We start from the raw sequence: 13,161 nt of genomic DNA, 5'->3' as shown, positions 1-13,161 counted from the left end.
GTGACCCCTAATTGCACATTCCATCCATCCATCCATTCTCTACCGCTTATCCGGGGTCGGGTCGCGGGGGCAGCAGCCTAAGAAGAGAAGCCCAGACTTCCCTCTCCCCAGCTACCTCCTCTAGCTCATCCGGAGGGATCCCCAGGCGTTCCCAGGCCAGTCGAGAGACATAGTCTCTCCAACGTGTCCTGGGTCTCCTACCGGAGGGACATGCCCTGAACACCTCACCAGGGAGGCGTCCAGGGGGCATCCTGACTAGATGCCCAAGCCACCCCATCTGGCTCCTCTCAACGCGGAGGAGCAGCGACTCTACTCCGAGCTCCTCCCGGATGGCAGAGCTTCTCACCCTATCTCTAAGGGAGAGCCCAGCCACCCTACGGAGGAAGCTCATTTCAGCCGCTTGTACCCGTGATCTTGTTCTTTCGGTCATTACCCAAAGCTCATGACTATAGGTGAGGGTAGGAACGAAGATCGACCGGTAAATCGAGAGCTTCGCCTTTCTCTCTTCACCACAACGGACCGGTGCAGAGTCCGCATTACTGTGGACGCCGCACCGATCCGCCTGTCGATCTCCCGCTCCATTCTTCCCCCACTCGTGAACAAGACCCCGAGGTACTTAAACTCCTCCACTTGGGGCAGGATCTCCTCCTTTACCCGGAGAAGGCACTCCACCTTTTTCCGGTCGAGAACCATGGCCTCGGATTTGGAGGTGCTGATTCTCATCCCAGCCGCTTCACATGCGGCGGCGAACCGATCCAGTGATAGTTGGAGGTCACGGGCCGATGAAGCCAACAGGACCACATCATCCGCAAAAAGCAGAGACGCGATCCTGAGGTCACCAAACCGGATCCCCTCAACACCATGACTGCACCTAGAAATTCTGTCCATAAAAATTATGAACAGAATCGGTGACAAAGGGCAGCCCTGGCGGAGGCCAACCCGAACCGGAAACGAGTTCGACTTACTGCCAGCAATTCGGACCAAACTCTGGCACCGATCGTACAGGGAGCGGACAGCCCGTATCAGCGGGCCCGACACCCCATACTCTCGGAGGACCCCCCACAGGACCCCCCGAGGGACACGGTCGAATGCCTTCTCCAAGTCCACAAAACACATGTGGACTGGTTGGGCAAACTCCCATGCACCCTCGGAGACCCTGCTGAGGGTGTAGAGCTGGTCCACTGTTCCACGCCCAGGACGAAAACCACATTGCTCCTCCTGAATCCGAGGTTCGACTATCCGGCGGACCCTCCTCTCCAGTACCCCTGAATAGACCTTACCAGGGAGGCTGAGGAGTGTGATCCCCCTATAGTTGGAACACACCCTCTGGTCCCCCTTCTTAAAAAGAGGGACTACCACCCCGGTCTGCCAATCCAGCGGCACTGCCCCCGATGTCCACGCGATGTTGCAGAGTCGAGTCAACCACGACAGCCCTACAACATCCAGAGCCTTAAGGGACTCTGGGCGGATCTCATCCACCCCCGGGGCCTTGCCACCGAGGAGTTTTTTAACTACCTCGGCAACTTCAGCCCCGGAGATACGAGAGCCCATCTCCAGGTCCCCAGGCCCTACTTCCTCACTGGAAGGCGTGTTGGTGGGATTGAGGAGGTCCTCGAAGTATTCCTTCCACCGATCCACAACATCCCGAGTTGAGGTCAGCAGCACACCATCACCACTATACACAGTGTTGACAGTGCACTGCTTCCCCCTTCTCAGACGCCGGATGGTGGTCCAGAACCTTTTCGAGGCCGTCCGAAAGTCGTTCTCCATGGCCTCACCGAACTCTTCCCATGTCCGAGTCTTTGCCTCGGCAACCGCCGTAGCTGCACTCCGCTTGGCACGCCGGTACCCATCTGCTGCCTCAGGAGTCCCACAGGCCAGTAAGGCCCGATACGACTCCTTCTTCAGCTTGACGGCATCCCTCACCGCTGGTGTCCACCAGCGGGTTCGGGATTGCCGCCACGACAGGCACCAACCACCTTGCGGCCACAGCACCGGTCAGCTGCCTCAACAATGGAGGCACGGAACACGGTCCACTCGGACTCAATGTCCCCCGCCTCCCCCGGGACATGGTCAAAGCTCTCCCGGAGGCGTGAGTTGAAGCTCCTTCTGACAGGGGACTCTGCCAGGCGTTCCCAGCAGACCCTCACAACACGTTTGGGCCTGCCAGGTCTGTCCGGCATCCTACCCCACCATCGGAGCCAACTCACCACCAGGTGGTGATCAGTTGACAGCTCCGCCCCTCTCTTCACCCGAGTGTCCAGAACATGCGGCCGCAAATCCGATGACACAACCACAAAGTCGATCATCGATCTGCGGCCTAAGGCGTCCCGGTGCCAAGTGCACATGTGGACGCCTTTATGTCTGAACAAGGTGTTCGTTATGGACAATCTGAGACGAGCACAGAAGTCCAATAACAAAACACCACTCGGGTTCAGATCAGGGGGGCCGTTCTTCCCAATCACACCTCTCCAGGTCACACTGTCATTGCCAACGTGAGCATTGAAGTCACCCAGGAGGACGAGGGAGCCCCCAGAAGGGGCACTCTCCAGCACTCCCTCTAAGGACTCCAAAAAGGGTGGATACGCTGAACTGCTGTTTGGACCATAGGCACAAACAACAGTCAGGATCCGTCCCCCCACCCGAAGGCGAAGGGAGGCTACCCTCTCATCCACCGGGGTAAACTCCAATACACAGGCACTGAGCTGGGGAGCAACCAGAATTGCCACCCCTGCTCGTCGCCTCTCACCATCGGCAACTCCAGAGTGGTAGAGAGTCCAACCCCTCTCAAGAAGACTGGTTCCAGAGCCCTTGCCGTGCGTCGAGGTGAGGCCAACTATATCTAGTCGGAACTTCTCAACCTCGCGCACCAACTCAGGCTCCTTTCCCACCAGAGAGGTGACATTCCATGTCCCTAGAGCCAGTTTGTGCAGCTGGGAATCAGACCGCCAAGGTCCCTGCCTCCGGCTGCTACCCAAAACACAATGCACCCGACCCCCTTGGCCCCTCCTGCAGGTGGTGAGCCCACGGGAAGGGGGTCCCATGTTGCCTCTTCGGGCTGCGCCCGGCCGGACTCCATGGGCAGAGGTCCGGCCACCAGGCGCTCGCCAACGTGCCCCACCCCCAGGCCTGGCTCCAGGAGGGGGCCCCGGTGACCCGCATCCGGGCAAGGGAAACTTGGCACCAATGTTGTTCAGCATCATTAGGGGGTCCTGGGCTACGCTTTGTAATTGCACATTATGCAGTAATCATGTTGTCCTGCTGTTTAATATTTATAAAGTCCCACAAGTTTTATAAAATGAATCAAAATTCAATAGTAACAAAGGAAGCAAGATTGAAATGACAGAAATAAATGATCTACATTTTATATTTTTAGTTTATATAAGCTTTCAGAGAACAAATTGGAGGGGAGCCAAAATCAGTCTTTGGTCTGGTCAAGCGTCTGACACAGCATGGTATTTTTCCATGACTGTCCGGAACCTTGAGAAGCCACTGTTGCTTACGAGGTGTTCCCATTTGAAAAAAAAAATGATTTCACTGACAGCTCCCTCGTCCCACAGAATATCGAGGAACATCCGCACGAGATCTGCAACAGAACAAAGCCAATTTTAGCAGTTGTGAGTTCTCTAAATTTTCTGCATGTTTACTGTTCTGTGGCTGTTGGCGCCCCCTACAGGTAAAGAAATGAAAGAAAAACACTTTGTGGATGCTCCATGGTGGCTTCCCCAGTTTCATTAGTTTACATGATGTATTTAGAGATTCAACCTTTTTCCCCCTATTTCGACCAGGTTTTTATCACTCTGCTCAATTTTGTGCATATAATAGAAAACACTTGCAAAATTTCTTGTTCATACCTTGACATCGCTGAGTGGAAGACACTTCTGTAGTTCATCTGAAGATGGTGTCAGAAGTGCTGGACATGGGGCTTTCTCCTGATATGAAAGACTCATATTTCCATCATGCTACACAGCAGTTGTAATTGTAGAGCTAACTCTAGTTATTTACCTCGGCTGCATTTTTCTGATGGTCTCCTCCAGCTGCTTTCAGGAGAGGGTTTCCTTAAGTTGCTCTCAGGAGCTTCTCTCCTCCCGCTCCTCTCAGGAGTTTCTCTCCTCCCGCTCCTCTCAGGAGTTTCTCTCCTCCCGCTCCTCTCAGGAGCTTCTCTCATCCAGCTCCTCTCAGGAGCTTCTCTCATCCCGCTCCTCTCAGGAGTTTCTCTCCTCCCGCTCCTCTCAGGAGCTTCTCTCATCCTGCTCCTCTCAGGAGCTTCTCTCATCCTGCCCCTCTCAGGAGCTTCTCTCATCCCGCTCCTCTCAGGAGTTTCTCTCCTCCTGCTCCTCTCAGGAGCTTCTCTCATCCAGCTCCTCTCAGGAGTTTCTCTCCTCCCGCTCCTCTCAGGAGCTTCTCTCATCCCGCTCCTCTCGGGAGCTTCTCTCATCCCGCTCCTCTCAGGAGCTTCTCTCATCCCGCTCCTCTCAGGAGTTTCTCTCCTCCTGCTCCTCTCAGGAGCTTCTCTCATCCAGCTCCTCTCAGGAGCTTCTCTCATCCAGCTCCTCTCAGGAGCTGCTCTCATCCAGCTCCTCTCAGGAGTTTCTCTCCTCACGCTCCTCTCAGGAGCTTCTCTCATCCAGCTCCTCTCAGGAGTTTCTCTCCTTCCACTGCTCTCAGGAGCTTCTCTCCTTTCACTGCTTTCAGGAGCATCTCTTCTTCCACTGCTCTCAGGAGCTTCTTTCTTCCAGTTCCTCTCAGGAGCTTCTCTCATCCAGCTCCTCTCAGGAGCTTCTCTCATCCAGCTCCTCTCAGGAGTTTCTCTCCTTCCACTGCTCTCAGGAGCTTCTCTCCTTTCACTGCTTTCAGGAGCATCTCTTCTTCCACTGCTCTCAGGAGCTTCTCTCATCCAGCTCCTCTCAGGAGCTTCTCTCCTTTCACTGCTTTCAGGAGCATCTCTCCTTCCACTGCACTCAGGAGCTTCTTTCTTCCATTTCCTCTCTGGAGCACCTGTCCTTCCACTGCTCTCAGGAGCTTCTTTCTTCCAGTTCCTCTCAGGAGCTTCTCTCCTCCAGCTCCTCTCAGGAGCTTCTCTCATCCCGCTCCTCTCAGGAGCTTCTCTCATCCAGCTCCTCTCAGGAGCTTCTCTCATCCCGCTCCTCTCAGGGGCTTCTCTCCTCCCGCTCCTCTCAGGACCTTCTCTCATCCAGCTCCTCTCAGGAGCTTCTCTCATCCAGCTCCTCTCAGGAGCTTCTCTCCTTCCACTGCTCTCAGGAGCTTCTTTCTTCCATTTCCTCTCAGGAGCACCTGTCCTTCCACTGATCTCAGGAGCTTCTTTCTTCCAGTTCCTCTCAGGAGCTTCTCTCATCCAGCTCCTCTCAGGAGCTTCTCTCATCAGGCTCCTCTCAGGAGCTTTTCTCCTCCAGCAATTCTCAGGAGCTTCTCTCCTCACGCTCCTCTCAGGAGCTTCTCTCCTCCAGCAATTCTCAGGAGCTTCTCTCCTCCCGCTCCTCTCAGGAGCTTCTCTCCTCATGCTCCTCTCAGGAGCTTCTCTCATCCCGCTCCTCTCAGGAGCTTCTCTTCTCCCACTCCTCTCAGGAGCTTCTCTCCTCCAGCAATTCTCAGGAGCTTCTCTCATCCCGCTCCTCTCAGGACCTCCTCTCATCCAGCTCCTCTCAGGAGCTTCTCTCATCCAGCTCCTCTCAGGAGCTTCTCTTCTCCCACTCCTCTCAGGAGCATCTCTACTTCCACTCCCCACAGGAGCTTCTCTCTTCCCGCTTCTCTCAGGAGCATCTCTACTTCCACTCCCCACAGGAGCTTCTTTCTTCCAGTTCCTCTCAGGAGCACCTGTCCTCCCACTGCTCTCTTGAGCATCTCTCCTTCCACTGCTCTCAGGAGCTTCTTTCTTCCAGTTCCTCTCAGGAGCACCTGTCCTCCCACTGCTCTCCGGAGCTTCTCTCCTTTCACTGCTTTCAGGAGCATCTCTCCTTCCTCTGCTTTCAGGAGCTTCTCTTCTCCCGCTCCTCTCAGGAGCATCTCTACTTCCACTCCCCACAGGAGCTTCTCTCCTCCCGCTTCTCTTAGGAGCTTCTCTTCTCCCACTCCTCTCAGGAGCATCTCTACTTCCACTCCCCACAGGAGCTTCTCTCTTCCCGCTTCTCTCAGGAGCTTCTCTTCTCCCACTCCTCTCAGGACCATCCTTCCTTAAGGTGCTATCCGGAGTGTCTCTCCTCCACCTGTCCTCAGGTGCCAGCCTGTGACCATCTCGTCTACCTTTTCTCTGATCGTGAATCAGCTCTTTCACAGTGGTAGTATACAGCGCTGCCCTTTTTTGGACTGCATAGAATGTTCTCGGACCATCTTCTGGTCTTCGAGGTATCCAGTTGTTCTGGAGATTGTAAAAGGAAATAAGGGAAATAGCCGTTCAATTCAACAAAATGTTTTCATATTCAGAAGGTGAAAACCCAAACCTGGCCAGTATTTTTAGCATGAGATGCACTTCCCCCCTTAACCCCACTAAAGTCCTCTATTTTAGATGTATTATATTAAACAATATTCACCATCTTGAGTTGCACCAAATCCTGAAGCAGGAAGTTGACCCTAGAAGAGACCTGGCCCTCTTTCATCATTTCAATGATATAGTTAAAGTACCGATCCATCTGTGGCTAAAAGGGGACATGCGGATAGAGAACTGGTAAGTCTTTTTAGCAACTCACTGCTTCAAACAATCTTTCCAAAAGTTTCAAAAGTATAAGAATCAAGAATAAATACAGTTGTTGACCTCTGTACTGACCTTGGCCTCCTCTGTGTCCAGTCGTTTTCCACAGGTGGACAGCAGCTTGCAGAGGCATTCAACTGAGTCCTCGTGACAATTATTGAGGAGTTTCTCAAGGCATTCGTGCATGATGGGTTCATTCAGTATTTCTAGTTTGAAGAGTTCTCCAATAAATCTTTTAAGACCGAGCGAACGGCGGCGAGCCTTGGTTTCCATGGCTCGATGCTCGTCGTCCTGCAAGGACAGATCACGTCTGAATTCATAAACTTCCGCGGAGGTCGGGACAGCCAACATAGTTGTAAAACATTCCAGAAATGGAAAATTTGTAGTATTTGTCAGCAGCAAACTTTCATTTTTAGTGTCAGCGACAGTCACACTTACATTTTGGGGAGCGCCAAGCTTCTTTTGTCCATTAATTAGAGCTTCATCATCATTTCTGTCTTTCAGCAACTCCTGCTGGCAACGTTGAAGCAGAAGATTTGCGAAATTCTGTGATGTGTCACCACTTTCAGGGCCCATGTTTCTCTGAGGAGCACGGGAAAAACATTTCTTTTCACATCAAATCAAGACCTGTGTTGTATCATAACCCCCCCCCCCCCCCCTCCTGCTCCAAGGTAGCTTGGAGTGTCACCAGTCCCCCCGCACCTCTGTTAAAGAATAGAGATATATAGTTGTGTCTGGTAACTGTTTTGAGCGCATCCATGATGGATGCGATGAACTTACCCCCATCAACTCTCTGCACATATTGGCGTAGGTGGCACAGGAGGCTGGCTCTGACATCGCCTGTTCCACGATCAGATCAATGGCACCATTGAGCTTCTCTTTGGTGTTTATGTTCAGGTGTTTCACCTGTTCCATCAAGCTACGAGACCTCTCAGGAGTGATCTTGGTTAAGACGCTTTGAGGGTTCCCAAGCATCTCCTTGGTCAATTCCGCAAAGATTGCGCGTCCATGATCGCTGGTACATTCGCTCCATTGTAGTTGATGGAGCATTTTATCATTTTTTTCAATATTTTCTAGAAACTGAAACCAGACACAGGAATGGATATGTGTTTACAGTGAAATGACAAAATTAGTCTATTGCTATGGATGGATTTTAATGACATTTTGACGGCCCAAGGAACAGCTGATTAGATTTTGGTGAATTCTGGAGGGACTTGGACCTTCAATTATCCAAAGATCATAGACCAAGATGAAAGCAAAGGTGCTTTTGATAATAAAACCACCGACTACAGTGAATGTACTATACTGACGGGGTAAGTTACAGTATGAGGAAATGGCCGACTTGGCAGAGGTCTGCACTCTTTGAGTGCTAGTTTTTTAAATTATTACCAGCAGTATTGGTAGAATTAGGACCCAAGCACTGTCCTCGCTGTTGTTTGCTAGTGTTTATTCTGCTTAGTTGGGTAAAAATGGTTTTGCGGGGGCCTAATCGTGCTCGAAAATCTGAAATTTTGCAGACCTCAGATCTGGCATTTTTAAAAATGTTTTGGTAAAGGAAATGGGCATGCAGAAATGGCTTCCAGAAATGTCCTCACTTTGCTAGTAGAATGCAATTTTTGGTGCTCAAAAAGTGGCAACCCACACACACACACACAAACACACTGGATAAACATAGGCCAAGCGCCATCTTCATACAGGTGGCGCCATTTTTGCCCCACCTGCTTGATGGTTCTCGGAGAAGCCCCGAGGTAAAGTTTCACCTACACGCATGACATTTGGTGGGGTTGTGGGGCCAAAATTAAAATGTGAAACTCTAAAACCCCCCACAAAGTTTCAGAGGGCCTGATTGCATTGGCGCTGGAGAATTTAAACAGGAAGGACATGCGTTGTCAAATTGAGGTCATACGTCACATATGCAAATGGACAAATATACAAAATATACCTTTGCTGGTACAGCGCCGCCTGCTGGTTATGTGAGCATTAAACTTAGCAAAATAATGCAAAAAGTAATGAAGGGATTTTAATGAAATTTCCAGGATAAGGGTAATGGGTAAGATAAAGTTATTAGTTATGTTCTGGGGAGTGAATGTGCAATCTCTAGCTATATATGTACTTTTTTCTCACTTAAGGGTAACGGAAAATTAACAATGTCCTAAAAGAAGCAAATGTCATTCACAATTTTGCTTTTGCGCAAAAGTAATGTGGCACTTTCTAGAGACTGAGAACTGCTCACGGTTTGTCTTGGTCTGTTGGTCCCGTTTTCTTTCATCATTGTGGCTGTCTGGAATGTGCTGGAAGTCTAATCCAAGTTTCTCTACAAGTGAAGTGAGTTTGGTTGAATCTATAAGGAACTATATCTATCAGATATATCAGATGTATTAAATATGTTGAATTATTTAGCCTTGGTATAAAGCATTGGTCCTTTGATGTGAGTGCCTATGATCTCTGCTCTTCATCTGTTCACATTTTAATATTGCGACATTTAAGACTATTGTTTCGGCCATGTTGGGAGTTGAGCCTCCTGTCTGTACATGTCTGCCTGTGTGAATGTGTAAGCAACTATGTTTTTATGTATATTTGTATGCATATAGGTGGGGTTGAGAAGGCTTGGGTTTATTTTCTTTGTTTCTACCTGCTGTGAGTCACTTTGTGACTAAACTATGAAAATGGCCATTAAAATATTTTTTCAAATCAATCACGATGAGCTTGTGTGGTGTGAATGAGCAGTTATGATTTCTGTAAGAAAATATCTTGCAATGGAATGAGCCTGAAAGAACTGAAATGTGACCATAAGCATACATAATTCTCATTAATCTATCTACGTGAAGACTTTCAAACAAAACACATTCTCCAGCCCCTCCCTCCCGCCTTTACCATCCTGACTAAAGCCCTAAACCTTAAACATTCAGTTCAACTTCAGCCATGTCTGAACCCTCATGTCTCAACAGCCCTCTGAAGTTGCAAAGACGAGCCAAAAGGTCCTCACTTCCAGAAATGTCCTCACTTTGCCTGCAGAATACAATTTCTGGCACTCAAAAAGTAGCAAGAACACACACACACACACACACACACACACACACACACACACACACACTCATACACACTTGATTTACTTCATAATTGTCAGTAGTAGGCAAAAGATGAATTCATTTAGGATAATCTTTTCTGCAACCAAACATAGCTGGTGTAAATCCCAGGATGATGTGTTAGCCAATGTTAGGGAATGTTATAAATGCATTAGGAGGAAGTAGTGCTTCCAAGAAAGGAACATTTCATTTTTTTGCTGGAAATACTCATTAGACTTGTGTAGCCCACTTCTCACAACTTTGAGAGCTTTGAGTTTGTAGAACTAAATGAATCTAGTTTTTAATCATTATTATTAACTAATCTACAATTAAATATGGGATCATATACCTTTTCTAATAATCGGTCCTGGATCAAAATGAATCAAATATTTATTTAAACTTCAAATATAGTGCAACAAACAATATTCTCATTAGGAAAAAAAAAACTTCAACTAAAAGTTGTTCTAATCACTCAATCAACTTGACCACATGAAAAATACAGGTTCAGCTTCAAAGAAAATACACTCCCAGAATAAACTAGATGACCTTTAGCCATGCATGTTCTCAAATTTTAACAACTAAATATTCATATTTTACATTCTCCCACCCCAGTAGATCCACACCGAACACACAAACAAATAACCCCGTTGCAGGCCTGATTTAGAAAAATCCTGGTTACTCCAAACGGTCCTCGAAATGTCGAAAACTGTTTCCTCGGATGTAGTTCAGCTGCAGAGAGCGCTGGTTTACTGGTCCAAGTCGTTGATGAAAGGTGGAACCCCAGTTTGGTGTTCAGAGGCAGACAGGCCATGGAATCTCTCAGGCACTCAATGACTCCCTCCAGACGGTTAGGGATCCCACCATGGCAGTGGAAACAGAAACTCCTCACTGTCCTGTGATGGAACGGCAAGGCACAACCGATAGTGAGAGCTGTTTAAGCTACTCGCGGCTAAATGTTCACCCCCTGTACTAGAGAATGCTAATTACAGCCAGCATAAACTAACATGTGCTAACACGGATGCTTCTGCGGGGGCACAAAACACAGATGTATCCCCAATGATCACCTACAGAATGCCGAGGAGACAATCTTTTTGTTACAGAAAGATATACTGATGCTAACAGATAGGGCCTTGCATGTTAAATGATCTTTTCACCAGCGCCATGCATCCTTCTGACCCCTCTCTCCTTTTTTCTCTCTTCCCCTTCCCACCAAATCTCCTCATCCACCTCAACCAATCACGCATCAGTTCAACACTTCCTCAATAACCACGATCCTGTTCGAAATAAAACAAAATATGTAGCAAAACAATCGAGTGTCTTTTAAACATTCTAACTCTTGTGAAATTGTACGTTTTGTGTTTTTAACAGTTTTAACCCAAGACAAACATTGTTTTTGATAATAGAAATGTTTGCTGGGTTACACCTGTCTGATCCAGCTCTTTGGGTTTCATGAGCATCTCTGACGCTTTCTGTCATTGATGACAAAAACGGTCCTTCAATGCTCACTGTGTCCACTCAGGCTGCCTAAAGTTACACCATCTATACTGTGACATTACACTTGACCCTTTTTTTCTTACTCACAAAATTGGACAAGAGAATCAGGATTGCCACACCCTCTTTCAGGTGCACAACCAAAAACAGGGAATTAAAGATTCATTGGTCTTCAGATGCAGCACTGCTTTATTTTTAGAGTCATTTTCCTTTGGGTTTTTCAGCCTGTCAGGCAGCTACACAGAGCTGTCGTTTTGTACCCACAGAGCAAAAGAAAGTGATGTGAAAACAGTAGAAGCAAAATTATAATATGGAACCCGTACTGTTCACCTGCCACTGTTCCCCTTACGACATCAGTCAGCCAGCCTGCAGCTGGATCGACCCGCCTGCACCAAACAAGACGGCAAGCACGCCAGCTGCTCAACAGATGTTCTGCTGCATGTCTGTTTGGGGCCTTTTAGGGGCTTTCTGAGTCCCAGGTCTCATGCTGCTGAGCATAATTCACTCTTTTGACCAGTGGTGGTCAGCAAAAAATGTGTGGTTTGCTGGGGGGTTGAACTAAAAGAGGCAAATAATGGGATCCAAGCCCCTCGTGCCAGACCTGAAATGACCCATCTGTCTTTTATTTTTCTCTTCATCTAAGAAGCCGCAGATTGGAGTGGCGTGTGCCTTGCGTCGGTCTGGGGAGCTCTGAGAGCCTCAAAGTCACTTTCATTTCCCACACAAGCCGTCAAGCTAGGATCACTTGTCATGTTCACCAGTGATCAGTGGGGAAAACGTGGAAGCGCCACCTTTAATCTTGTGCTGAAATTTAAAAGAAGAGGAAAGTGGGCCGATTCTGCGTCAGTCGATTACCACAACGCCGCCTCTGAATGCACTCTGACGGCCCGGTTTTAAACCGGCTGTTTCTGCCTCATCACCATGAAATCCTGAAATTTCTGTTGCATCACGACACCTTTCAGCGCACTTGTGAAACTATTAATACCGCGGTGCTAATTGGGCTGGAGAAGAGGAGCCTGCTAAATCCAGACTGGCATTTCTGTGCAGGATCCGTTCTGAAGCTGCTCTGCAGGAAACCACACATACTGGCGGGGGGGGGGGACCCATATTTAAAGCCAGTATTTGTTTTTTTCGTCGTCACAGAGTTGATCCCATTGCAACCAGTGGAGTCACTTTCTGCAGGGCTTGGCAACGTGATCGCCTGCCAGCCAGCTGATGAGGGCGCGTTATCCCTCTGTGATTACATATGACTGCACCTACTGAGGTTGGATCGTTTCTTGGAGAAAGTAATTATTACAGCAGAAATGAGACTGTCGCTAATTACCTGTTACCAGGGCTCAGTGATTACACTGACTGACGGTGACTCACATTTACGGGAGCTGCCGTCGCTTCACCGTAACCGTAAACGGCAAATACAAGAGGGCGCACCGAAGACAGCACGTCTTTAAATACCGGCGGCCATATTTGATGATGTAATTGACTGGGAAAAGATGCCCTGCAGGCAATAAAATCTGTTTTAAAATGCTTGTTTTTATTTCATTGGGGGGAAAATTGCAAATAATTTACCACATGCATTAGTTCTACTTTTACTTATTGGGTGGTCCGGTCATGTTTACTAGTGCAGATCTGATGTTCTCTAAGATAGTTACGCTAGCGAGGCCTCAGTAGCACAAATACAATCCAGTTTACACAAAACATCCAGGAAAAAAGACATTTACAACAGATAATTGAGTCGGACTGTTGAAAGTCTTGGCAGACGGCCTCTCCTTTGCAGTTAGCTTATTTAAGGGCATCTTTTTTAAGGCTCTATTTAAAAAAAGAATAACGATAACATATAAGGGTGCAGACAGTAAAAGGCAATAATAACAAGCTGGTTAATAGTAGTAAAGTGGCTAAAAT

The 13,161-nt window shown here is 48.4% G+C and overlaps 1 long non-coding RNA gene across 1 annotated transcript; it reads right to left on the bottom strand.

Annotated features, from left to right (window-relative positions):
* Positions 1-3,519: 3,519 nt before the first annotated feature.
* On the bottom strand, positions 3,520-4,191 carry LOC115251481 (uncharacterized). Its single transcript, XR_003890033.1, has 3 exons — positions 4,006-4,191; positions 3,855-3,932; positions 3,520-3,586 (listed from the first exon to the last, which is right to left on the bottom strand). It is a non-coding gene; the product is annotated as an uncharacterized lncRNA (long non-coding RNA).
* Positions 4,192-13,161: the final 8,970 nt, after the last annotated feature.

The sequence above is a fragment of the Takifugu rubripes genome, chromosome 11, assembly GCF_901000725.2.
Source record: "Takifugu rubripes chromosome 11, fTakRub1.2, whole genome shotgun sequence".
Taxonomy (NCBI): Eukaryota; Metazoa; Chordata; class Actinopteri; order Tetraodontiformes; family Tetraodontidae; genus Takifugu; species Takifugu rubripes.
Note: the sequence above shows the minus strand (reverse complement) of the source record. Positions and strands in the feature narration are given on the sequence as shown.